The sequence below is a fragment of the Xylocopa sonorina genome, chromosome 12 (assembly GCF_050948175.1).
Source record: "Xylocopa sonorina isolate GNS202 chromosome 12, iyXylSono1_principal, whole genome shotgun sequence".
Lineage (NCBI taxonomy): Eukaryota > Metazoa > Arthropoda > Insecta > Hymenoptera > Apidae > Xylocopa > Xylocopa sonorina.
The window spans coordinates 9,496,633-9,521,480 of record NC_135204.1 but is presented as its reverse complement, the minus strand read 5'-3'; the positions used below and the strand labels follow the sequence as shown (position 1 = coordinate 9,521,480).

The 24,848-nt window shown below is 48.7% G+C and overlaps 1 protein-coding gene across 1 annotated transcript in view; it reads right to left on the bottom strand.

Moving 5' to 3' along the window:
• LOC143429600 (venom dipeptidyl peptidase 4) overlaps nt 1-24,848 on the bottom strand; it is a 150,353-nt gene that overhangs the window by 75,663 nt on the left and 49,842 nt on the right. The gene's annotated exons all lie outside the window — the stretch shown is intronic.

Below are 24,848 nucleotides of genomic sequence, written 5' to 3'. Positions count from 1 at the left end.
CCGTATCCCGGTCGGGCGTAACGAGCCTTTTACTACGAGAATTTATCCGAAACCAGTCGTCGCGGGTTGAGCGCGCGACGCCATTTCGCAACGGGCGAGAAGCGGAAACGATAACGCGCTTTATGCGCCGTGGGACCCCTAATTACGAAACGGAAGCGCGAGAACCGCCGCGTAGTCGTAATTTTCCGGTTCGAATGAAACGCAGTGACGATAATCCGGGCTGGTTACGAGCCGCTTTAAAACAGCTGTAAATTTGATCGAAAGTTATTTAAAACGTCACAGAGGCGCGTTCTACCTGCTTAAAACCGTGGACACTCGTTTAATCGTGTTGAACTAACGGAAAAAAGTTATGACGTTAATCGTGGATTTCGTTAACTGTTGCGCACCTTGTTTCGCCCGCTATCGGAAAACAGGTACCAACAAAATTCCCCATTAACGTTAAAACGCGATCACGCATTTTCAAAGCGACAAGTAATTAGCTACGAGATTTCTCCGTCCCCCCATCTCAAGCATCGCTCAGGCGGGATTTATTAAATCCGTGCGTTGGGGCTTCGTCCTCGAAAAATCCGATCGATACTCGTTCGTTTTACAGAGGCGCAACCGAATGAATATTAAGCTATTCGCAGTTAAACAAGAACTGCCGGTAATAAAAGAGCGAATAAAAGTAGCAGATGCGTCGCAACGGGTATCGAGATTGCCAACGGGTGTCGCTTATCTACGCGAGCGTAACCCCGGTTATGGCACTTGCGTTTTTCCCTTATGTTTCGTAGCTCGTACAGCAGCGCCTTATCGCGGCCGTTATAATTCTTCCTTCGCCAGGAAATTCGAGGCGCGACTTTCCTATCGACTTCCGCGACACGAGGCAATAACGGGTCGGTGGTCCCGTTTCCACTTCTCTTTTTCGATCGCGCGTCGCGAGAACACGCTCGTTCAAAGACTACTCCCCCCCTCGCCGTCTTATCGAGCGAATTATCGTTTCTACGTTTATGAAGAGAAACGGGATACTAATCCCTGCTTTATGGGCCATTCATCTTCCAGCCAAGGAGCTTGCCAGGCTTCCCTTCTTCACCGCGAGGAAATCAACTATCCGTGGATGCTACTCGATTCGATTGTCCGACGAATCTACTTTTCGAACCGTTTCAATGAGACGAGGACTAGGATCGACAATGGATCGAGCGATATTAGTTGAAAAACGCGATTACACGGTCCACTGATGAATAAACCGAATCGCGTTCGTGGATCACGATACCATCGAGCCTGGTATCGACAGCGTTGCTACGATAAGAGAGGGGTGGAGATCTCTTCGCGCTGCTTTGCCTCCATTTAATTCTTTCTGAACGCGAGCGGATAAGTCGCGGCTCTATCATCCAGCTGGGAACGCGTTGCACGAGAACGGTTGATTATCGACCAATTTTCTCACTTTCCCTTGTCGTGTCGTCGGCCAGTCGATCAAAATGCTTAACCTTCCCACCATCCGTGGCTAGCATTTTAAAACGCTTCCGTGCAGCTCTCGGTTACGGTGCCACCGAATCTCCGTGTTCATTTTTTCCTTCCTGCCCCGGGGGCGGCGTTCGTGTTTGCAATGATCGCATGACTAGATGAGGAAAGTGTTAAGTGGTGATCGAGGTGAACGATGCTCGAGCGCGATAGAAGGCGAGCGTGAAGAAAAGGTTAAAGATTCCCTCTGGGAGTGTCGAACGAAATCTTCGGCGAACACCGTGTTTCGGGGAACGAGGGAAGAATCTTCTCGGCTTGGTTCCCCGGGAAAACTCGGCTCTCATATTCGCCGCGTCGATAAGTTCGAGGATGAAACGGGTGGATTATAACGCTTTGTGTATGAGGATGCACGCAACTCTGGAGCAAACGCGTGCAGCTATTTACAAGTGGAACGAGATCTTTGCGAGTACCTGATTAATTTCGAGACGAGGTATGGCGGCTCGCTTTGTAGCGACTCGAATAGAGGCGAACCGAAGGAGACAGAGGCCTCGCGTTCCTGTGACGCAACGCTATCCAGGCGACGATTAAACGATATAATTTAGATCCCTGGTACATCATAAAGAGGATGGATTATCAACGATGGAAGAAAATAAATTGCCAATTAATGTGATATAACCGAAAGTGCCATTAATTTTAATTCGAAAAATCTCATCATCACCGTGACACCGTTATATGACAACGCATTGTCTCGTCCGAGGCGCAACCATTTTATCCCCTTCACCCGATGAAAAAGAAGCCCCTTGCGTGTTACATTATACGGTTCATCGGATCGAAGGAAGAGCCCGTTCGCCAGCGCCAGGGGGACTCGCTCGCGTTTAAACATGGGTGGGTCTCATATGTCGCAGCCATTCAGGATTTACCGTACTCCATATTTTCGTTACCGCCGTCCCTCTACGCTCCTCCCGATGCCAATCAATATTTACTCGCAGGTGCGACGTCCCCAGGGTTCCGCGTGGGATTATTCGATAATAAAAAATGATCTCCTCGGCGCGCGTGGAAATCCTCCACGGAGCGAGTGAGCAGCCACGGGAGAAAACACAGGGGGGAGGTGGGAAAAAGCGCGCGATTAATCGAGCGCGCGGCATCGAAAAGTTAATTAATCGCCATTTCGGGCTCATGAATGGCGCGACGGTAACGATCAATCGGGATTTCGCGTTTGCACGCGCCCCGTTCGACCCGTCCGCGTCGAAAAGAGATACGATTTCGTGCAAATATTTCCGCGGTAGATTTCCCGCCCGCCGAACGGAAATTGATTTACGGCTCGAAGATAATGGCCGCGCGTGGAACCGACAGCGCGAGCTAAATCTTGATACCAGCGGAATTCCTGTTTTTTAATTCGCTGAACCTCGTTTCTCCAGCCAATTCACGTTTTTCACGCGTTCACCTTTGACGACGCAGGAAACTCCGATTTCACGACGACGACGCCGCCACCGCCGCCGCCGCCACCGCCGACGCCACCCTCAGACTGGCGAACTTTGAGGTGTCGCGGCGCCAAATTTGCGGTCCCACAGAGAACTTGGGGAATTACCCAGTTTTGACACCGACGACGCATACTATTCACCGAGCCCGGTACGTGGGCTACTTCGATTTTCTAATTAATCCCCCCTTCCTACGAACGGAAACTTCAATTTTATGAGGTCGACCGTGCCCGCTCCTGCGGCTTCGCCTCGCACGATTCAATTTCGTGGCCGTGTTGATGAATCGCGAATTCTGTCTTCTTTGCCTGGCGTCCCTTCAACTATTCGCACGCTCCACGGAATTCCTGCGGCTCGGAAAAACGTTTCCCATCGACGACGATTTCCTTCTCGCCAACTTCTGATTCGCTAATTTCTACCGCTAACGAGATTCGAGCTGGACGTTCGTCATCGAGACACGCGATCGTTGCAAGATCGTCGCAAACTCTCTCGAGCGGATTTCGATTCGAACAGCCGCGTCTTAGCCACGACTTTCACTCGCAGGTTTTCACCAGCCGTCGTACCAAGAGCAGGCAAAGTAATCTCGCACTCGCGGGCTACAGTTTTTGCAATTCAACTCGGCAATTCGGTCGGTTTAATTCCGACGCGGAGTTACCCGACGACGCCTTGCCCGCCGCCTCTCGATTTCTGATCCCGCGGCTGCCTTTTAATTCGGGGATCGGTAAACCCGTCGACCGACATTTTTTTAATTAAACCTCCAAAAACGCCGGGAATCTGTTATTAGGTTAATTGGCCGCGGTCGCCGGCCGACTAATTACAGCGGGGCGATAGTTTGGAGGGTGGTTAGCTTGAAAAACACTCGCGTGCTACACATCCACCCACCGCCACCCCCTGCAACCCCTCTCGAAACGCTGTTACCGACACGGTAGAGCGTGTTATTACGCGATTATAGATGCAATATGATCGGTTTAATGCTCTCGGCGAACATCAGATTTTCCGACGTAGAAACAATCGAATTAAACGGTGGGATTGCGCACGAATTTAGTTTAACGTTCGTGGAGATATTTCGGATTGTAATTAATGCCTGCGGCTTGATTTATGATTCGTATAATGTTACTAATTATTATTTATTTGGAATAATAATTATCAGAGTAACCGTAATAGAATTGTTACGTCGGCAATGATTATTGTTGACAGATCGAAGTCGCAACTAAATCGCCTGTGTAGCACGGAAACAGAAAATAAATCCTCGGTAAAAAGTCTTACCTTCTTCCGCTGACTAATTAAACGACACTCCTCGAGGAGACACAGTCGGGGGTTGCGACGAAATAAAAGGTGATTCCTTCGATTGTTGCCGTGCGACGCCAAGAATCTTTGTCCCGTTCATCATTCACTCTCGTGTCACGAAGAAAAGACGCTTCCACTCGAAACCACTCGCGTGAAACATTCCACCCCCAATGAATATCGGGACGCGCGCGAGAATCGCTACCACAATGGAGGCGTCATTAAAACCAGCACGCAGCGCGACCGCCGTGAATGGACTAACCGCGGACATCGAGCGAACAACGAGAAGGCTCGTTTCGTAACCGCGACCCCGAGGCATCCACAATTCTTCGTAATCGTCAGCCGCAAGATTCGTGGAACACGCTGAACGTTGTCAACACTCGCGGTTGTCCTTTCGCGAGTTCAAATCATCCATTATCTCGAACGCGAATCGACCAGAGAAACGTCGCGTTTCCTTCGACCATCGAGACGGGAAATTATCGAGTAATATTATATTTAATGGCGGTGATAAATCAAACGGATCTATAGATGCATTATTACGGACGGATTTCGTTCAGAGGAGGATAACGTCGAATGTTTTTGGGCGTTTCTTTTATTAGAGTAAAACGATATGAATTCTTGAAACGAAACAAATGTACCGGAGGAAAAATTCAACGTCCGCTGCTGTTGAGTGCGACTTGAAACTTTTCTCGTTTCTTGTTGCGTCTTCATGCATTAAGACGGAGATGCATTTAATATTAAGATTCCATTCGGGGAGCGGAAAGTCGTCTGGAAATAATTCTCGAGCGACGGGGGTAGGAGGGCGCGGACTCTTTTAACTAGCATCCCCGTTTTCCCTGCGACGAAGTAAATCGAACGAAACTCGTCTAACAAAAACTAATATCCACGGACTAATGACTATAATAATGATGATAATGGCGACGCTGATGGCGGTGGCGATAGTAATAATAATAATAATAATAATAATAATGACGACAATGCCTTCACGGCGCGGCGTAATTTGGAGCTGGTGCAAACGCGCGAGAGTTTAACAAGTTCTCGCGGAACGGTGATGTCCCGGTTATTATATTTACCCAAGTTTTTCCTCCCGATCTATAAAGCGATTAAAAGTTCCCCCTGTATCACCAGCAGCCTCTCGTTCACCCTTCGAGCAGCTCGATATTGGCCGCGATTGTTTACGAGGCACGTAATCGCGGAAACGATCGACGACCATCCCTCGAGATCGAACAATTTGTGCGGTCCCATCTTTAAAACGCTACGTACCCCTCGTACCAATGCAAATAACGTAAAATTCCAAACGACAGAATCGCTGAACATCACCATCGATTTAAAGGGACAAATTCTAATCCGAAAGAGACTGCGAATGGAATTTTAAGAGGCAATCGCGGGGGTGGTTTTCCCTCCAACTTTTCGAGCTCTTTGGAAAACAACGGAATTACGTAAAGCGAATTACCGACAAACGAGCACTCGACTACATCCTGTCGCGCTCGAACAGAACAACGGTTATATAATCGGGAATATTCAACTGCGGAAACGCAGTTGGTGGCTCGTTAAACGAAACACCGAGGAGTCGAAAGAGGCACGCTCTTCTACGTGGAAATTAATTATAACATCGCTACTCGTTGCGCCGCTCGCATAACAGATATCCACCCCTATCGATGCCTCCATTTGCATATCGCACGGAATCCCAACGTTCGAACGGTCGACGGGGTGGCAGCGTTCTCCCGCCAAATTTTTTTTCTCTTCTTTTTTTTTTTTGTTACCCCAACTGTGGGAAATTCAACGAACGACAATACGCCCCGTTCTGCGGCTCGAAACAAATGAAAAGAATATATCTTGGTTGCCGGCGTACGAGGGGGGCGATTATAAAAAATACTGGCCTAGAACGATGCCCCCTGTTATCTGTATCAATTATTCGTGCCGCGTGGCACGGTTGCCAAAGCAGCGAAATTACAGGCATTAAAGTCCGCGCGAGGACCGGAGGCAATTTACCCGGCGGCGTCCGAAAAATTCCCTTTATCAATAACTCCGTGGAAAATTTCGCCGGCAGAGGCTGCGAGCGGCTGAGAGAGTAATCGGTATCGGCAAACTTCACGCGGCGATTCTATTGAAATATTTAAAGAACCACCGTCCCATTCTCTTCGAGTGGATTTTGCAATTTCCAACAGCGAATTTCGAAACTTCAGAGGCAACCCCGGACCGCCCTGTCCGCGATGCGGAAATTTATGCGACCATATTTCTGGCATCGAGGAGCGGTCGGTTTCCGAAACACGAGCGGCGAGAGCGAGAAATTTCGCTCCTCGGTGGACCCGTTCCCGTTATCAACGACCCATTGACAACGGCACGAGTAAACGACGCGAGCACGACCAGGATGAGAAATAATCGTAAAAAGACTGAGGATCGACAACGGTATCGCCTTTTCTTCCGCGCGCAGGCCACGTAGCAATGAAAATTCCGTGGCAGAATTAAGAAAACAGCATTAAAAGCAAAGGATTCGACGAACGAGGAGGATACAATGAGAAAAAAGTGAATCGAGAATGGACCATTGTCGACTGGTCATCTCGAAAGTGAAACGTAAAAGCTCGTTAACCGGTACGGTGGTGAGTTATTCGAGAGGAAAGTGGCGGTTGTCAAAGACGAGGGAAGAGAGAAGAATCGAGGCTGGTCGTTTTTCCCCCAGCCGTTGGGGCTGTTTTCGATTTACCCCTGTTCTTTATTGGCCAACCGCTGGCCTGGCCAGCTAATTTCAGCCCGGGGCTAATTAATTATCCGGTCATGGGAAAGTGGCCTCTCGATAAACGAACCGACCAAGGTTACGATAATACGTTTGGCGACTGCAGGCGGAGGAGCCGCGCGGTTGCCGGCTGGGTGGCGCGAAATACGCAGAAGATCAATACCGCCCTGGTGAACGCACAAGACGTAACCACCGCTGCGGTTATTCTCGCGTAATCGCGTCCACCGGGTTCGATTACGAGTTACACCGACCCCTGCCCTAGCGTGGCTCCGTTTCCACGTGCACGCGCACCCGGAACACGAATAAGCGGCGGACTTTTTAGGCTTTTCAGAGATGGGAACGGCGCGATTTTCCGTCGCAGCTGCAGCCCGCTTCCGCCCCGAACACGCGACGCCGTTAATACGGAGAAATTGTACTTTGTAAAATAAAGTGCTCCGGATAATTACGTGTACTTTCGTAATTAGATAACACTTTAGCGAGCGTTGCTTTGAACCCGCGCATCGGTAAAGTGGATTTTCGCGTTACGTACAGTATATTAATTTGCGAGGAATCGTCAAAGAGTCGGCGGTGGGAAAATAGAAAAAACCGCGCGACTTTCGCGAACGTCGCCGGTGGCTTGGTTCATCGTCGACTGAAAGTCGCGAGTCTACTTCGAACGGAATGGAAATATTTTTTTTTTAAGACAGAAACTAATTCGTTTCATCTACGAGAGATTAGAAATGTGAAGTACGAGAAACGTAGAAAACGTACGGCGGATTTAATTATTTCGTTGAACCGGTAATGCGTCAAAGGGTTCTTTGAGAGGCCTCCCAAGAGATTATCGATTATCGTGCAACCGTCTGGTTCGATTACGAGCAGGTTGACGGTTTAATTCGACGCGATTACGAAAGTCGGCCAGCCACGTTTCGATTAATCACCTCTTGGTGACGATTATAAGGACGCGGGCGTGGTGAACGAGTTCGATTCGTTTGAGTTTCATCGAGTTACGAGGGCGGAATGTTGCATCGAGCGATCTCGTCGTCCCGTCGAAGGCTTTTAGGAAAATTTGCAACCGCACGCGAGCTGCAAATTCCGCGTCGTTGCTAATAGAAAAAATACAACCTAGAAGGACTAGTCTCGTCGAGTAATTGGGGCGGAAATTCTATCATTAGCGGTGCCTTTGTGTAACTACAAAATATTTGATACCGCAAAATTGTAGCGTACGATCGGATAAAAGAATAACCACTGAAAAATACGGATGCGTACAAATGCTTCTCGCGGGGCAAAAACTGTAGGTACGAAACTAAATAGAGATACAGGCACAGGTCGGTACCTCTGCTCCCCGAAAAAAAAAGCTGCAGTCTTTTTTTTTCACCAACTTCAGCTTCCATCGACTGCGATACTTTTTTATCGAAATAATCTGCACGGTGCAGCGAGGAGAAAAAAATTGCGGAACAGGATCCTTTCCCCCCGGTAGCGGAGAAAACGCTGTGTCAACAGCGCGCCGTTGGAAATGCAAAAAGGAACATCGCCCGGTGTGTTCACCGTTCGGCCACTGTCGTTGTTATTTACCAAAGCTAACCACGGTATTTCGCGATTCGCATTCTATGCATCCCTTTCCCAGTCTTCCTGCTTCCGTTTTTCTCTTTTAACGACCCGTATCCTATAATTCCCATAGAAGCGAATGAAAAACGCAATAACTCGTTCGAGCCGAGCAGTTGAAGCAATTCCGGAGCATCTTCCAATAGCGATGCCAATGAGATCCGTCCGTCCAGTCCATTGCTCTTGACAATTGTCGAATGATCGAAAAGAACGGAAAAGTAAGAGCAACGAATTCGAGCGTTGCGAATTGTTTCAATGGGGAGTATCTCGACCGGTAGTAACGTGGTCGAAAACGGTCAGAACCAACGGCGCGGGATACGTAACAATCACGTTCGAGTTTGCGGCTGTACACTTAACTAACAAACACATCGATACATGTAAACTCTGCTATTACGTATCCGTGAGGGATATTCACGCGCAACTGGAGGATAACATTTACTCGCCACTTTGCTCATCCTCGTGATATTGTTAACATTACCATTCTCGGCTGCGTTTAACCGTGAACAAATTTCCCGCGCGAGTATATAGCAGTACCTGAACAACACCAATATCTAACGCGAGAACCGAAACAAAAAAAAAAAAAAAAACAAGAAAGACTACATCGAACGCGCGGCACAGTGTTTGTATTTTTCCTCTCATCCCTCTCACGGAAGGGAGTATCCGTTTTCACGATACGGAACGTGACCGCACCCTCTATCTCGAGATTCACGATTTTCATCCCCCTCGCGTTACCCCATTTCGTTCGTTCGTGACAAGAAAAACCTCTACGATTCTAATTAAGACCACGAGGAGCGGAAACTTTTCTCCGACCCTAATCCCTCAAGGAAGCGAGTCTCGTCGGCTGTGGCGAGGGGTGAAACAGGGAGGGGCGGAATTATGGGTTGCATCGTCCGAAATGGGGACGCGCTGAAGCGTTTCCGTGTTCAACGCCCGCGCCCTTATGCAAAATTCAGGAAACCGCCCCGCTCGTCAGCCCGCGAGAGCACGCTCACCGAGTAAACAGTCGGACTTCCACCGCTGTCTTCAACTTATGCTCGAGATACCTGGCGTTAGCACCTCCTATTACACAAACTGGACCAACAAGAATTACTACTTCGGTACTGAGGCAAAAATTCTACCTTTAAAAGCGTCTTGGGGTATCTAAGCAGTTTCTCTATTTAATTTCCACCAACTGGAAACTGGTTGATGTAATACAAGTCTCTGGAAGAAAAATGAGAGGCGGATATCGAAAGACTGCTGCTATTCCTGTTCAACACTTCGTACTCTATTAGAAGATCGCAGACATCGTTGCCTGGTAACGTTCCCGCCATTAGCAAAACCATTTCCATAGCAGAGTATCCAGAGACGTCCAATCTCCTTCTTCTATGGGTGGTGCTCGCGAGAATCTTACCAGCGAGTATCGCGAGGACGGCAGCGCACAAAGGAACCAGGCTAATAAATCTCTCCCACCCACCCTTAGATATCCACGAAACGTTTCGATTCCACGGTCATATTTATGCGTTGACTAGCAAAAACGTTCGCCTGGAGCGTCCTGGCGATTCCATTATTCGATTCATCGGTGCTACCAGCAATCGTATCGAAACTTGGGTCTCTCTTGCCAGGGTGCAGTTAGGGGGATGTTCAGAATAATTTCCGAAGGACAGAGTTTGGAATTGAGAACGAAACGATGACGCAGAAGAAATTTCTGCGGACGAGTAAAGACGAGTATTGGAAGGTTTGGTTGGGTTTTTGGTTCATTTGAAGGGGTGGCATTGAAACGTGTAGCTTGATAGACAATTGTCTCTCTTGTTCACTCTCTGCTCTGTCTAAAGAAACGACTGATTTTTGTCACTCGGATAAATACGTATTACGATTGCTGGCACTCTCTGATTTTTGGGTCAATTAACCGAATGAATGATGGGGCTCATTAAGGTTACTGGTAGCTCTTGAGTTTGTGGACTGGTTTAACAGGAAACAGCACCGCCTCTGTTCGAACCTCCAAACACGTTACTACTTGAATTAATTTAAACAACTTACATCATCGATACCACGTGAATTTTATGTTCTGATAGTATCTGGTCTCTCAACCAGAGAGACGTCTCTTAAGGCATCGTTGAAAGATGTATGTTAAATTCGACTAACTCGTGCGCAAGAAAATAAGGTGATTAGTACAGCGATTAAAAAGCGAAGAGCATCTTCTCGTAATAATACGGTTCTTCATCCGGGAAATGTGCAGAATATATTTGCAAAATTGCGCCATCCACCTGAAAGCGGAGCGCAAATATAAACGCCTAATCTAGCGCGGCACCGTCCTCGCATAATTTTTCTTATTACCGCCAGCCGGGCATCGTTGAAAGCATCCCCCTTTTGCATAACAATATTCCTGACGAAAGGCGATTATGTATCGTCGTGCATCGCGCGCTAAAGACTTCCACCGTTAAAGGCCATTACGAATGATGAATGACCGCCGCGATTCGGCCGCGTAGACCACGTTTCAATCAATTACCGTTCAATTTCCACCTGTCACGCGGCAACAATGTCGTTTCAAAAATTCGATGCGCGATAAACAGGTCAGAGGGAAAAAATGTAACGATCGCCACGCTACAAAAGTCTCGCGTTAACGTTCAATCGTCGCGCGATCGACGATCGTCGCCGTCTACGCGATTTCTCTGGGGGTGGTTCTCGAGCTGGTTCCATCGAGAGTTGCGCGCCACACCTCGAAAAGTCTGAACCGCGACCTACGAACGTCCATTTCGTGCAATCAAACCGCCCCAAACAGCGCAGCCAGAGACGTTGACGTTAAATCATCCGGACGATCGTCCAACCGGGGGCTGTCGAACCGCGTTATCGGGACAGCGTGCGCGTTATTGCGTAATAACGTTGACACGCAAAGATAATAATTGCGTAACGCGCGGTGGTGTCTGAACGTTTCACAGGAGAATAATCGCGGATCCGTACATTGCACGCGAGTTGACTCGTGCGGCTAGCTTTGGATTTAATTGTCTGGCCAACGAGCGCACACGTCCGAGGTAATTACACGCGCCATTTCAGGAAAAATACATCCACCAACACCCTGTACTATCTCACCAGAGTACTGGAAGAGATTCAACTCAGCCACTGAGTGTATCCTGGAAATGTCTACACGCTCGGTTCGTCCGTCAGGGTCGCGCGAGGGGGACACCGAGGAGGAGTACACAAGGGAGGGTGCGTGTTCCAAGCGGTCCATACGTTTGGGGTAGCGTAAGGGAGTTTTGATAGCTGCGAAAGTTGAGTTGGATAGCGCAGTCGGGATCGTAGATAATAAGTATGTAATTTATATCGTCGTTCTTAGCCGCCTCCGTATTTCTAAACTCCGCGAGACCGAGATTTAAATCAGCGCGTGCTTCATCCGCGGTTTAACCGTTCTAATTAACATTCCGTGCATTCGCAATCAGGCAACGAATAAACTGGAACGTCTCTCCGTCCGAAAATATAAAAACCTGTTAAACGGAACGTCCATGTTAGCTTCGAAATAAATAGAGGCGTTATGAATCTAGCCTATTTCGTTCCATCGACGTGAGAGAGATTCTACGATGACTCGTGTGCTTGCGAAGCGTATTAAAATTAATTATCAAACGATCGCAGAGCAATGTTCGAGAGGAGGGGTACGTTTGTACCTGATCTGAGAAGGCAGTCGTACCGCGAGGAAGTTCGCTCGGTTCATTTCGCGTGATCATTTTAACGAACGCTCCACTCGACGGTTAGCCCCCGTCGAGGCAACGTTCCCCGGGGTTATTCGCGTGCCCGCATACCGCATAACCACAATTCACGTGTTCCGCGTACCAGCAACCTAGTCCGTTCCCATTATAACGCAGACGTCTATACGTCCGTGGGACTTTCGTTGCTTGTAATTCCGCGTCAACTATTGCTGGGAATCGGCTTTTCCGCGCTCCGCCGAGAACCAACCGCCCAAAGTGAACACGCGCGCGCGCGGGGGATGAAAAGTGGATCGCCTAAATGCGACCGTAAATCATCTAAGAAGATTTCGACGTGTGTACAGGAATTGATGAAATTCGTGTCGAGAATTCTTAGGGGGTAGTTTCGCGGAAATCTGAGAGATGCGAGCGGAACAGCAACTCCTCAGGGGGAGGAATCTCGAGAGATCCGGAGGACCGCCGCGAGATCTCTCGAGATCCAAGCGGCCGACTAGATTCTCGAGAAAGCCCGAGGAGAACACGGAGAGGACGACGAACGATCGAAAGAGTACAGAGAAATTGCGGGATGTTCGAGCAACTAGCGGAGATCCATAGAATCTTGAGGGATCTCGAGGGATCGAAGAAACTTCGAAAGGGTCCCAGCGCGGATCTCGAACAGGCGACGAGTGCCTCGCGGAGGCCTCTGAAAATCCGGCAATGTCCAACAATTCCACGGTTACCCGTCGATCTCCCGCAGATCAAGGAATGCCGACGCATCGATCCGAAGAAAAAAAAGATTGAGTCTCTGGGACGAGAACGCTAGGTTTCGTCTCTTCGATCGTAAAACGAAACGAAGAGCCTGAAACGTCGACGGAGAGACTGGTAGGGGGATGTTTCTCGTTTCCAACGGGACACGTCATAAATTCTCCAACTTTCTGTTTGCTATAATAAAACTAAACTAATTCGTCAGCGAGATGAAACGATATAGGAAACGATCTAATTCTGTCGGCGTTTCGAGTATTCTTCGCGAACAAATTCGAGTATAATTTTTTTCATAAAACAAAATGTCATTTTACAATTAATTCTTCGATCAATGATAAGAGAGATGATCGATAAGGATGCGTAATGTTATACCGTACAAAGAATTGTAAGAAATACAAGGGAGAGGCGTATCTCTTAAAATTTCCTTCCTCCACCGAGACCCTTTTTGCATCCATCAACAGTATCGGGTGGAAAACAGGATTCTTGGAAAAATTGAGGACCGTAGAGGAGGAAGAGCCGAGCGACGCTTTGAAACGATCAAGTGTACACAGTTTAGCGCCACGGTTATCGTGTTGCGAGTGCGTTCCGCGTTCCTGTTTCCGCCACGGTGAAATCGATACGAGTGCGTCGAAAACATCCCCCTACGACCGCCGCTTCAATCGCGTCAGAGGAATTATTCGAGGAAACGTAGGAAACATTCACCCTGCCTGACAACTGCTCCCTTATTTCTTCACCAGCAACCCTCGATCGAACAGTCTTTTCCTCGCGTCTACAGTGCATACCATGATCCATAATTTATCGCGTTTTTTCGTAAAGCTGCGCTTGTGAACTGCGAGTTTAAAGCTTTGATGCGCCGCTAAAAAATTCCTCGCGACGTTCACGCAAGAATTTCTCCGACAACTTGCCTCTCCTCGAGAGTTACCAAACTCACTTTGCACGATGCAGCTAAGTTATACAGCGACGTTTCACGGTCCGACTGCGAGAAATATCACTCGAAACGTCTATAGTGAATAAGAGGTGGTCGATTAAAAGAACTTGGAGAAAGATAACAGCGCGAGCGCTATAACGCACTCGTATGCGATTCGAACGAAGGAAATAGCGACGATAGAGAGCGCTCTCCATTTCGATCGAGTTTCCTCTATCCTCTATGCATCCACGACCACTGCGCTGACTTTATTCGCTACGCGACTCCATCAGATGATCGGTCCGCGCGCACACGCGATCGATTCCAGACGCGTAACGCCGGTAATCGCGACTAAACGATTAAAATGCACAGTCGTAACGCTCGTTTCGAACGCTCTACGTGCCGCGAGTCGAATGACAAAATTCGCTCACCTTTGTCAGTCGGTCCAAAAAAAAAAGAAGAAAAAAAATTCGCACGAATAACAAGCGGAAACTAGAATTTTGCATCCGACCGCAGTTATTTCGCGGTGGACAGCGATCCACCTGCGACAGCTCGGGAAACTTGGCTCCCGTCGGCGCGGCTGAAACGAAATCAAGTTTCGTTTTTAACTCGAAACGGATGCCTACGTACGTGGCTCTCGTTTCCATTCCCGAGCGTACGGAATTCCACTGTGCTGGTTAACTTCGTTTAACGAGTAATGAGTCGCGGGCACGGCGATTTCCAACGAATCCGCGGCCCTCGTATCGCGGCGATATCGGCAATTGCCATCGATACCGGATGTAAATTGCGCTCTGCATTGATAATAACTGTTGATCCGCCGTGGCGAAGGTGGGCTGGCGACCGATAAACGAATTCCAACCTCTCCAGCCCTTCGTTTTGTTGCGGTTGCGTTACGCTAATCTTCGCTGTTCACTCGCGCCATTCATTAATTCGCAACCCCCGCTTCGCGTAAACTCCGTATTGTTCTCGCGATGGAAATTCATTTCGAAAAGGGTTCAGTCTAGCGGAGTTGATAAATCTCTGGTGCACCGTGAACGCTCGAGCCGCGTCGAGCACCTTAAGTTCTTATTGCGCCCCTTCGCGAAACCCGCGAACCTCATACATATACATGCCTCGCTGCGGTGAGAAATCTTGAGCGAGTTCGATATCTCACTTCGACTAAATTGTGTACAGTAATCAAGACACAGTGGCTACTTCCGAAAGAAATAATAGCAGGGTCTCTCCGCCACTTTTCTAATCCCCTGTAAAACGACGTTTCACGATTCAGCCGAAGTTTCAAGTGAATGACCATCCGTTCGATTGCATTTCACATTCACCACGCGAACCAGTATGATCAATCGAATCGCACGTTCATAAATTTTGCATAAGGGCGACGATGTTACGCACCGCGTCCAATACCAGCGGATGGGTCGAGTAACCAGGGCTCGTTTCCATCGAGGGAATCTTTATTCGGTCGACGTGCACCGTGTCTCGTGCTGATTAGAGTAATTCACATTCTCGTGGGTTAATCGAGTGGCCGGTGTTAGCGAAATGCAAACACCTCCGGTTCTGGGATAGGAGGAAGGGTGGCGCGGAACGAAGGCAGCCGCAAAAACGCGTCGCCGTCGTGAGAACATCCGTGGGACCGGCGGAAGGCTAAGAAAATTAGCCAGGCGAGAGGGAAAAACGCCACTTGAGCAAAAACGAAAATTACGCGATCCTTTTTTCGGAAAATTTCAAACGGTCCGCCGGAGATCTTCTCTGTAAAACCTCCGAGCTTCTCCCTCGACCCATTTCCAGTCCCCCATCCCCTGTTCCGCCCTTCTCGTCCACCATGGGCGACGAAATTCGTAGCTCGAACGACACTCGAGGAAACTCTGAATCGCGCTGGTCGACGGGGGTGGGGGAGAAAGAAGAAACGGGCGTAATTGAAAAACGTGCGCGACAACGTTTTCGTCGTTCGAGTCGCAAACACGGTCGCGTTTCAAGGGACACGTCCCGCCGTGTACGGTTGTTTAGTAAGAAAAAAAAAAACAAATAAACCCAGTTTCAAGGGAGAGCGCGCGGCAACCCTTTCGCCGGTGTCTTCCGGTCGTAGACGCGTACGGGTAAAGTTCCCAAGGTGGAAATGTAAATTAGACGGGGCTAGGGTAAAGAAAAGTGGGCGGTTCGCGCGTACGCTCGCATTTAGGGGACGCATTTGGAGCGGGGCCAAAGTGCACGGATTACGGTTGTGTTTTAAATCGCACTTTTATTATCCCCTGTCGGCCCTCCAAGCGCAATTAACTCGTTTTCGACGCTCGATAATACGCGTCCTATATTCCCCGGCTATTTACTTTCGAAACGCGTCGATATCGTCCGACGGCCGCCGCAATAATCGTGTCCATTAATCTATTCGAGCGAAAGGATCGCGGGTCGAGCGGCGCGAATGAAACATCGACCGAACGGCGGTGTTCCTCGGGACAACGTTTTATTTATCGGGCAGAGGTGTGTATCGATCTTGTCGACGGAAACGGCGGAACGCCGCCGTGGATCTCACGCTTTTTCACGGGGCTGATTTATTTGGAGAACCGCCGCGCGTAACCCTTTCCGCGGCGGGTGTGCGAGAGCCACTTCGGCTGGAACGCTGCCAGACGAACCCAAACGGCCGCTGACTCGCCTCTGGGAAATTAAGCGCACGCACGGTAGCGGCGCGTGAAAACGAAACCGTCTCGTCTGCCGACGAAACGCGCCTCGACGCGTTCCGCGAATGGATCGTCGCGACGCCCTCGATCGAGACGCGCGGAGACGAACGGACCTTTTATGCGCCGCGTTAATCTTCCGCCGGTGTCCTCGAAACCATAAAAGGCTCCGCGGGGATCTTCGACCGTGTCTTCGATATTTCACTCGCGGAGAATGTCTTCGTCGAGAGGCACTCGCGTAGCCGCGATTAATCAGCGCGGATACGCGAAGTTCGGACGACTCAGCGAGGAGACGAGGAGGACGCGCGTATCGGCTGTCTTTAGACGGCCATGTTTTATTCAAGGCGACGCGTTAAATCGCAATAAATGCTGGCAATTCTGTTTGGCTAGTTTACACATTCCCGGAATACATAATTCATAACGCGTTCAACGCGTGGTATTCATAGCTCGGTAGGATGAAATTGGGGTTACGCGATAAATACGTCTACCCCTGCCTCGCGCGTCCTCTCCAACTCTCCCGCCCGATTCTGTTATTGTGTGTTTTTCCCATTTGCGTTTTGGGAGCCAATTCTCGCCTGTTTGACGAAGCGAAACGGCTGATTACCTACGGACGATTTGCATCATCGTCGATTAATCGGTTGACGCTGAGTTTGCCTCGCGAATCACCTCTGCCTCGTTTCCCATTATTAAGTTCTCCGTGATTAAAAATTGCCGCGTTTCAATGAACGCGTGTGATTCCTTCGCACGCGACGGTTTCCGACTGCTCGAGCGTCTAAGACCGATTGTTGATCAGGAACGGATATCGTATGCATCGGAGCGGAACCGTGCGAACAAATATTCACCGTTCGCAAACACTGGGAACAACGAGCGTGTAACGTCGCCTGTTCCGCGAGAATTCCTTCGAGCCACCCCCCCACGCGAGATCGATAATGAATTTCATTCACGTCACCCGGCCGGCGATAATTTATTTACCCGGCCGCTTTACGTCGGGAATGAAGTTGGTGCGTTGAATCGATCGAAACCAAAGATCAATGTACCGTGCGCCGTTCGTAATTTATTTATTTGTCACCGTCGCGAGGGGCGCGACGAGTGCCAGGAATAAAATTTATCCACCCCCCGCTGCCGCGCATCAATTAAAGTTACAAATTAATGTGTCGCGCATCCAGGCGGCGATCCGTTTCATTATTCGAGGCACTGCTGGGACCCGAAGAGCTGCTCCGACTCCCCGTTTTTCACGCGCGCGATAAATTTCATCGATGAAAAACTGTCAGGCAAAATTTATTCAAGCGCGCCAAGGGGTGAATCTATTCGTTTATCGCGCCAAAAAAAAGAAAAAAAGAATTCACTTCCATCGAGCCTCTCGTTCGTTCATTTTTCCCGCTTTCAGTTACAAGACTGCTCCAACGATATCCATGAACGCGCCGTAAATAAGTGGAACGCGAACAGCTTCGACGGAAATAAATTCGTGTAATTTCGGAAGTTTATGGTCCATCGAAAAATCGCCAGACTCGATCGACGATTATTCATTTATCGACGATCTCGCGAGACGAAACGACGGCGAAGCTAATAAATCACGGCTGCTCAGAGTCTGCGACGCCCCAAAACGGGACGTTATTCGCGGTCTGAAAAATCGAGCTCGATGGCTCTCCCAGTCCATCCACTTCCTGCTGGCGCACAAAAGGGTCCGCGACGGGAATGTAAGAATCCATCGAATACACGGCACGAATTGGATTTCCTCGAATTACCGTCAAACATTTTCCCGAAGATTGCGTCCACCGCGAGGCTGGATCCTCGCGAGATCGATACTGTCGATGGATTGGCGCTCGATGGACGAAGTCGGTCGATGGTTTCGCGCGGAAATTACCGGGACATCTGTCGTGCACGGTCGCCAGTTTCACCGCTTTCATAGGCAGATCGGCGTAGTGGCCAACGCGAGACGATGAATTCGCCGATTCGAACGAGGCTCCGACAATCGGGGTTAACGGTCCACGCGTACGTAAACCACTCCCGTCGAACCTGCGCCCTGCTGCACGTTTCATCCCCGTTCCTCTTTTATCTTGGGCGGCCAGGTGCGTGCGAATCGTGCCTTTTAGGCGAAACAATCGGTCGCGATGGTATCGGTGGCTGGTTTGCGATTGGCAGATACGAGGGAAACACTTTCAGCGTGACGTCCTCGCCAAGCGGTGGCGAACGTCACGAGGAATTTATGGATCGATGCCTTTCTATGGCCATTCTGCTATCTAAAATATTTTCAATCTTTTTTATGGAATGTAAAATGTAAATGAAATATGCTGTGTATTGGAATAATTCAATTGTCGATGTCAATATTTTAAATATTAGACACTCGGAGGGATATGTATTTCAGGCTTCGTGTATTGGGATAAAGGAGACTATTTTTAATAGATTGCTTAGAATTATTAAAAGAGAAATAATTATCGCGATAGATGATACGAATTTTTGATCTTCTTTCGATCTGTGGACCTGTGCAGCGAATTAGTAATTAATTTCTTGTCGCTTGGTACTCTCTAAATGTACGAGTATATTAATGCACGAACTAAACTAAGCTAACGGTATTTAAATAATAATTCCCACGGCCACAGACTAGCAGACGTTCTATATTCGATTAAAACTACTTTAACCAGACGAAACTAATACATATATCAGAGTGGCGCAAGAATTCCAACGATGAAATTAGGGGTTGACGCGAAGTTGGAGAACTACAGCTACAAAAGAATAGACCCGCGCATTAGAGAGTTAAGTGAAAAACAAAAAGCGAGGAATACTAAAGTGAAAAAAAAGTGAAGGAAGTAACAAAATAAAACGGGGAGCGGAAATCCTCAAGAAACCCGGCGCGAACCACCGTCAAAAGGGAGAAACAGTCTCTCGACTCGGAAATCCTTCAAAGTCTCGATTCTCGGGGTAGATGGAATCGCCGTTAAAGCGTTCAAAAAATCTACCAGAGAAACGGGAAGGAAGGCCATGGAACAGGAGTGCTAAAAGCACTCGACTTCAAAATCCTTGATTCGCCCGGAATTACAACCTGAATCCTTTAATAGCTCGAAACAACCCCGATGCTGTACGACGCGGGAGCAAAGTAGCCGTGGATGGTGGTATCGATTTTAAACGCGTTAAGAATTAATCCTAATGCAAGTTCAAGTTGTCGTGGATTTAGCGCTCGCTGCGCAACGTTACCATCCACCTTCTCGCTTTACATGTAAAATGCATCGCCGTCCACTAATTAGAGTGCCTCGAATATACTTTCACCTCGGATTGTACACCCTGGCGAGTTTCCAAGATGGACAAAAGCCAATTTAATACTAACTGTAGCTGTTCACGCTGACAATCATCGACGCGTATGCGTATCGTCAGCAATGCTAAACGATCTGTTCGAGTACATAAAGCCATTAATCATCAGACGTCCACGTATCGCTATGCCAAAGTTCGACCGGACAATCTCGCGGTTGAAATGGTATTCTTTTTTCTGGCGCGGTTAGTTCGAGGGTGGACGGTGTACGAGGGTCAGAAAAAGAAGGAAAGACTCATCGTGATCGAAGAAGAGGGCAGCCACTTGCCGTGCGGTGTGATTTGGTAGGAGCAGGCCAAAAGTCGTACGAAGTGGGCCAATGTAAATCAAGAAGTGCCGGTCGCACGAATCCCTTACCAGTACCAAGAGAATCCTGGCCGCATTTTTCGCTGGCCGCCTTGGAAATTTACATCGGCCGCCATTATCTCGGTGCCATATATTCGACGAAGAAGCTGCCGCCCCTCGATAAATATGCGAGGCGTTCTCACGAAAAAATGCAATAACTCATTGAAAGACGAGTGATGGATAGCGCGGCGAGCAGTCGAGTCGCAAACTCTATCCACTCGACCGCAGCGTCCGCGACATATTTCAAAATTCCGTTGGAACAATCTCCCTGCTCCCTGGACACTCTCCACTGTACGTTGGCATCGAAAGAACCAATTCTCGCGTCGACCTTTCAAAAACGCGTCGTTTTAATCGCGATCAAGTCAAATATCCCGAAAGCTTCCTCCGCGTCCCTCAGAGGAACGTCAGACAGAGGCGTGTAACTTCCCCGTGGAAAGACGTCGACCGGCAGATACGAGAAGACGATCCATCGTATCCGACGAAACGCTCAGACTCGAGGGTAGCTGTTAATCCAGCGAGAGGGGCGCGAAATTTAATTAAACGAGACCAGAGCGCGGAAAGTCGCGTGTAACGGTAGGAACCACGGGCAGAGAGGTGCAGGGGGATATTTTAACGAGTGGAAAAAGGAGGAGTCGGTTTTTAATTTGGCAAACGTACTCACCGGTGGGAAATCTTGGTCGATATCGTTAGCGTGCCGGTTCGATGGCTAACGAAGCATCTGTCTCGGGATCGGGAGCGCTCGCCCGGGGCTATTCATTATCATAATCAGCCGGGTGCTGCGTTCGCCAATCGGATCTCCCGAGCGGTGTACGCGTTAATGGGCCGCGGCTGCCGGATTAACGGCAACTAACGCCGTGTCCGCCGCGAAGGTGCTCCGAGGGTGGCCGCTCGCGTCCTCTGCTAATTGGTATCCGCCTAATACGTGCAAGTCGTAAAGTTTACACGCGCGACCTGGCCTTATCGTGTGTTTCTCTCTGCAGCTACGTCCAAGGAGGACTGTCGCGCGCGATTCGATTCCGCATCGCCTACGTAACGACCCTTGTACAACCTTAGTTACGCGAAAAGTATACCAAGGGACTGCGATTAATGTGATATAATAGATCATGGAAGTTTCCTCTGTTTTTCAGGTGTTGGATATTGAGAAGGAATTAACTTAATCGTTGGAGAGGTCCTCTTATCGAGGTGGTGAAACGAGCGGCGTTCGCCAGGGTCCACGCATCCGGCGTGAAATAGCTGGAAAACGTGTCTAGGGACTAATAACAGTGATCGGTAGTGGTTGCATGTGAAAAGCAATTAGTTCGAAGGCGAGCCACGGCCGCGAGTATCTTGAAGAATGGTTAAGGAACCGCATACAATAAACCATCGCATGACACAGGTAATTGGTTTCGCGTGAACCACCTCTCGACCCTCCCACGTTCGACCCATTGATAATTCCCCTCCGTCTCTCTTTATCTCTCTCTCTCTCTCTCTCTTTGTGTTCGTAATGGTTTGTTGCCAGTGGAAAAATCGCGTGAACAGTGAACGTTATTGAAATTTAAATCGAGCTTGATCGAATCAGGATAAGGCTGGGTTTTAAGAGCGACAAATTGGAACAGGTTGAGGGTGGAATTAAAATGGCAGATTTATTCTAAACGGATTGGAAGCACGACCTTAACCCCTTAAATCGCGACGTTGCGTTAAGGTGACGTTTTATGCTCGCAATTATTTTTTACGATTTAACGAATGATCGAACGATTTGGGAAAGCGTTTGATCGAGGGACGAGAGGGTCCATTCGATTCAGGAAATTTCAAGACGTACACAATATATGGACGCGTATGGGCAAGTTGAGAGTCTCGAAATGAAGTGGATCGAAGTCGCGCGTGAATTTTTCAACAGAAATGTAGGACACGCGGACGCAATATATTTTTGATACGATATATGCCGACAGAAGGAAATGGAGGACCACCGTATTATTTATTAGACACCATCCTTCTACAAGTGCCCTCTACTTTCCTCTCCCCCCCGCTAAAATAGCCAATAAAAATCGAGCTTATAATCTCCTTCCTAACTTCATTCTTTACTCGACTCTCATTCGATAGAGCTCTTCAGTGGATAGAACCTTAGATCACCGCCGAGAGGAACTCGAGTCAACCCCTCCGAATACAATCGAATCGAGAGTTACTGCGACTGAAACTCGACTACCCGAGGTCACCTTATTTCGCGCGGGGTGAAGAAGAGGATCGAACACCCTCGCGACCAAAGAGTCTCCCCAACCGAATTTCGAGTTACTTTACATACCGCATCCTCTGGTAACGGCCATCGACCTTAATTTAACCTCTCTCTCTCTCTCTCTCTACTTAAAAACCGCTTATAACCGGGGCACCCCCTAACTTCCGTGTCGCTGTCGTGCAATTTCTATTCAAGCTTCTTTCCATAGCACTTCCATTGGCCTTGATGAAACTTTAAATGTGTAATACTCGAGTCTCGTTCATCGCTCGCTCGATAACCGCCGGAGTGCTCGAACATTGAAAGCGTCCAGAGGGGTACGAAAAATCGAGGGTGTTAGAGTCTCGCCGCGACGTGACTCTCGTCAATCCGATCGTTTTCAATTCGAATAATTCATCCCCCGCCATTACGGTTGATCCTTCGTAAATCCCGTCGAGCCACTTCGTGCTTAATTCCGCGCATAATAAATTCCACGAATTTTCCATACGCCCCACCCCATATTGGAAACGAATCGTGATGGTTATTATAAATTGTACGGACGCGTTGCGCGGTATGTATTATTCAGCGTCGGAACACACAATTCGGTCGATTATCGCTGGAAAAATCGAGCACTTCCCCGTTTGCGTACAGAAAACTCGATTTGTAACGAAAGTCCACGGCAGCGTACCGCGGTGCGTAATTTAACGAGCGGCCGTGTTTAACCAGCCGTGTTTTATTTACATTCTATTCGCGTATCGCTGGTCGCAGCCTCGATACCACGGAGACGTGCATCGCGGAATGTATATTTTTAATGAACGCGGGCATTGCGAAAAAAAAAAAGAGTGTTTGTCGCTACAGAATCCCGATCGTTTTACGCGGACGCGGTATACAAATTGGATGAGTGGGATATTCCCTTTTCTCCGTTATTTAACGAAGCTTTGGTAAAAACACGAGTTCAGCGGTGGATACGTTCGAGCGAGCCCCCCCTCCCCCTACCCGCGTTACTTCAACGATAATAAACCACGGTTAACATCGCGTACTTTTTTCTTCGTTCGAATACGTAATTTCCTTGGACGACAAAAAGTAATGTCAGAATAATTAAAGAAAAAGTACATTAACTCCGCCTCGTGCGATCTCACGATATTTTTAAGTCTCCCGCATACCGTGATCAGCTGAAGAAACTTTCCCGCGAGCTCCAAGATAAAAGGCTCCAAGCTCCCCTCAAGCACGGACTTTGCATAAAACGTCACGTTATTCCAACCGAAGGTCCACGTTTCCTCTCCGCGAAGGGTCGAGGGTAAAGAATGAGCGACGGTACGCGAGGGAAATAATAAAATTAGCAATCTTAAGAAAAATCTCAACGATCGCTTTCCTATGCTTCGAAGCTGGTTACACGAGCATCGCGCAATCAATTACAGTAACCAGAACACCGCGAGAAATGTTAATCCTCGCAGCCACACCATCTGAAGATCTTCGAACGAATTTATCTATCACAAGTGAAACGAAAAATATCGTCTGAAACTATAATCTGATCGAAATTAGGATACGTAGTTTCGAATCGATGCAGTTTTCTAAACGTCCACAAGTAATAGATGGCGAATTGAATCCTGGCCAGTTTTGCAGGACACCCGCGCGCCTGTCGGGGCCGACAGGTGTTGGGAGCGTTTGAAAAATCGCCGATGATTCGAGCCTGACGAAGGTATTAATCCACGACTTAAACGTACGTCACGGGTGCGCGACACGCGTGACCCATGGCCAATTTTCATGATGCATTGCCTGGTGCACCGCGTACATTGCCCGCACGCTGCGAAGCTGATACTCGACGCAAGATCGCCTGTGAGAGCGGGGATTTCCAACTAATTCGCCCCAGTATATTGAAAAATGTCTACGATTAATCGAGTCTAAATTGCCCTTGGAGAACTCGATGAACCGTGATCCAAAAAATAGAGAGTTCGCTTGTTTACGCGAGAAATCTACAGACTGGATCAGCCTCCATGGAAAGACGAGACTCGTAAGCGAGAACCTGGCGAGCATCCGACAAGAAACTGTGCCAGTCGCGACGAAGTCTACGTGCGAGGGGTGGTCGAACTTGTAGGATCGACGACGGTTAACCGTCGTCCTCGTGTCTTCGAGTTCGCCAAGTTGCCACCGGCTGACGATCGAACGAACGCAAAGATACGAAACAACGGGAACTTTGCTAATTCCATTCCACGTTAATCGTTGCCAGTACCGTCTTTACGAGGCACAACGCGGGCTTCGCAGTAAAACCTGACGAATTGCTCGCGAACGCTGGCTTCCTGTCGCCGGAAACGCTGCCAGAGTCTCTCGAAAAAATCCTCCTGACATCATTTTTGATAGCGTCTCGTCTAAAAAACTCTTCCGGCTCTCGATTCCCCCCGAGGGTTGAAATGAATTTTTCCATGGTAATCTTCGTCCATCGTCTAATAAATTGTAGAACTCAGGAGATAATTGATGTTGGAAAGGATCATTTTCTCGATGAAAATCGCATGCCTCGCTGATTAAG